Genomic DNA, 3,919 nt, shown 5'->3' on the forward strand with positions numbered 1-3,919 from the left:
TTTGAATATATAAGCATGCTGATTTTCTCAATGAACAGTCGCCTTAGAAAACTTTCACCATGGCTTCAACAGTTACCAATCTCCTTGTTCATTAGCTTATAGTTGCTTACCCTTGCCTCAAATAACTGCTTATTAAGGTGTAACAAAAATGTGCTTCATTCTTTGTTTCCCCTCAACTCCAGAATCGTAGCTACCTCTTCTTGCTTTTCATTCTATTTCCTTTCTTGACTTCAGGCTTGTATGTATTTGGAGTATCTACCCCAACCCTTCCCCCATATTTTGCTCCCAAACATTATTTTAGCTTCCCAGTTCTGGCTTTCTCACTGACACGATGATGCTCCTTTGTTCACACTTTCAGTTCCAACTAGCATTCCCATCAAGAACATCCCACAGCTCCATAGCTGAAATTTCCACTCTTTTTACACTTTCAAACTCTCTAATCTTCCCTTCCCATGGTTGAACTTATTCCTCTGAAGTCTCAATAAACATTTACTTCTTAATTTACCAAACTAATTTTGTAATTGTGTTTACATTTGATTTTATAAAAGACATAGTCACCCATATAATTGTTTTCTCACTTTCATCTTCTAAATTGATCGTTTAAGATTATCTTCACCACCTACTTTTTTGTTGTTGTTCTGGCTGCCAAAACAAAAACTGACTCAAAATTTGAAACACTGTAACACATTAGCACATCCCTTAGAAATACATGACATTTCATTCTAACTACTCATTCTGCTTAAATATTTTAAGCCCTAGGATACTCCACTGGGGACTGTCTCATACCTTTATGGTTTTCTGACACTTTGTAGATAACATAATATTCACATAACAAACAGGTTTAGCATTCCGATATCTTCCTTTTGAATTAAACTCTTTATCATTATGAAATTCGTCTCTTTAGATCTAGTTATAAGTTATGACTGAGTTCTATTTTGGTAAGACTGGAAACTTCTGGCTTACTGCTGTTCCTAAGGTGTTGCTTCTTTCTGGGGCTTTTAAATAGGGATCTTTGTCACCTCATCACTGCAAGATTACAGGATGTGTTGAATTCTGCCTGTTAGAAATTTTTAGCTCACTTTTTAATATTTAACCGCACACAGCTTCAAGTTTTGACAAATGCCTTGAGGTAAATGATAGATATGTTTGTAAAGACTCCAACATGTCACCTTCGCCCCATATGAAAAGCAAAATGTCTCATGGTTTCCTGTCCCTCATTAGCATATGCTATTTATTTATTTTTTTATAAGCACAATTCCTGACTTCTCAAGCTTTGACTAGCTCTAGTCACTTGTAAACGATAAGTGTTCACATGTAAAAAATAGCTGTATATCCCCAGTGTCACTTCACCACTTCCTTTACTGTCATCTTATACAGCCTCTTCTGTTCTGTTTCCTTACCCTAGATGGATGGGCCTCCGTTTCTAAGTACTGTGAGCTGTGGACCACTTAACTTATTCAGAATTCAGAAAACAAGCCATATATTCAAGGCCCCCAAGTCTCCAATTTTGTTACTTTAGCAACCTTTGCCACCACTAAAGTTTCTGTGATTTAGCTTTTGGCCCAGCAGGAGCTCATGGCCTGGTGTATGCCCACATCTGCAGCCACACCCAGGACCAGCAAATGCATACAGGGAAAAATAACAGCTTCCAATTGTCATATTCCTTCTGAACAGTTCTCTGGCAGTTGTCAGAGAAAGCATTGTCCTGACATTACCAACTACACCTAACTCAAAAGCAAGATTTTTATTTCGTTTTAATCTTCAATTTCTCCCTCTTGGCCACTAGTTTGCTCCCCTGTAAGTTGAAAGTTCTATCCGATCCTACTTAATACAACCTTCAACACTTATGAAAAAAATAGTCTCTTTCTGACAAGGCTCACCTTGAGTTTGTTTGTCCTAAACATGGAACCAGTCGTTCCACTGAAAATCCTGATTCCTCTTAGTGAAGAATAGCATTAGAGAATTAGAGGCTGAAATCTTGGCGTTAAGGTTGTATTTCAGGTTGTTTCTTGTGACAGCTAAGTAAATGCAACCTGAAATGAGTTACAAAAGGTTATCCCTGAAAAAAAAAATGATGAATTCATGTTGACATTTCTAACATGATACAAATATTGCTGCAATCATAGCATATTAACTTATTACCCATTTTTAATAAAATATGATATACTGTTTTATGATATCATAATATACTTTACCATATTGTTAACTTCCACTTCTAGTTTTCTTTTAACTCTTATAAGAAGTGTCCAGTCATGGGTTATAAAGTAAGAAAGTCCAGTAAGTAAAAATTTTCAAATTCATTTTAACACCAATTTTCCAGAAAACATAAAAACCTTATAGCTTTTCTCTGAAAACTGAAAAATTCAGTAGCCTAGGAGGCTGATATGGCTTGGCTGTGTCCCCATCAGAATCTCATCTTGACTTTGCATGTGTTGTGGGAGGGACCCAGTAGGAGGAAATTGAGTCATGGGAGCAGGTCTTTACTGTGCTGTTCTCATAATAGTGAACAAGTCTCAAGAGATCTGGTGCTTCTGTAAAGCGGAGTTGCCCTGCAGAAGTTCTCTTTTTGCCTGCAGTCATCCATGTAGATGTGACTTGCTCTTAGGACAAAAACCTAATTCATGCAGGGCTGAAAACCTAGATGAAAGGTTGATAGGTGCCACAAACCACCATGGCATATATATACCTATGTAACAAATCTGCATGTCCTGCCCATGTATCCTGGAACTTAAAAATAAAATATAATAAAACAAAACAAAACAAAATAAATAAAATAAAATAAAAGATGTGACTTGTTCCTCCTTGCTTTCTACCATGATTGTGAGGCCTCCCCAGCCATGTGGAACTGTAAGTCCATTAAACCTCTTTTTTTTCACAGCCTTGGGTATGTCTTTATCAACTGTGTGAAAATAGACTAATACAGAGACATGTGTTTCAGATAAAAGCACAAGCAATTAGTTAGGAGCAAAGAAAAGTATAACACAGATTGTATTAGTTTGTTCTCACATAGCTGTAAAGATACTACCTGAGACTGGGTAATTTATAAAGGAAAGAGATTTAATTGACTCAAGGATCCTCATGGCTGGGGATGCCTCAGGAAACTTACAATCATCGTGGAAGGAGAAGGAGGCACCTTCTTCACAAAGTGGCAGGAGAGCAAGGAGGAAGTGAAGTGGAAAGAGTTCCTTATAAAACCATCAGCTTTCATGAGAGCTCACTCACAATTACAAGAACAGTATGGGGGAATCTGCCCCCATGATCCAGTTACCTCCCACTGGGCCTCTCCCTTGACATGTGGGGATTACAATTCAAGATGAGATCTGGGTGGGGACACAGAGCCAAACCATATAATATTTTGCTTTGTTTTAATTCGAAACTCACCTTCTCTTTGTGGCATTAATGTCATGGACTTAAATATATTAAGCTTTTTTTTTTTTATTTTTTGAGATGAAATCTTGCTCTGTCACCCAGGCTGGGGTGCACTGGCAGGATCTTGGCTGACTGCAACCTCCACCTTCCAGGTTCAAGCAATTCTCCTACCTCAGCCTCCTGAGTAGCTGGGACTAAAGGCATGCACCAACATGCCCAGAAATCTTTGTATTTTTAGTAGAGATAGGATTTTGCCATGGTGACCAGTCTGGTCTCGAACTCCTGATCTCATTAATTATCTCGTCAAGTAAGCCAAATGGTTACAACCTATACTTAGTTCCCTAGATAAAGCTCCCCAAGTGCCATAGGCTGCAAAGCAATCTCCCTAAGTATTTACCTTTCAAAAGAAGACATGGGAAACATCTCTAGGTCATAAAAGCCAGAGACACCAGGCATTTATTTGTCCCTAGGAAAGGCATATTTATGTTCCAAAAATTTAATGTGAGAACTCAGTCTCTTCTCCACTCAATTTTTAAGAACCAAAAATGTT

This window comes from Mandrillus leucophaeus, unplaced genomic scaffold (genome assembly GCF_000951045.1).
Source record: "Mandrillus leucophaeus isolate KB7577 unplaced genomic scaffold, Mleu.le_1.0 Scaffold996, whole genome shotgun sequence".
Classification (NCBI taxonomy): Eukaryota; Metazoa; Chordata; class Mammalia; order Primates; family Cercopithecidae; genus Mandrillus; species Mandrillus leucophaeus.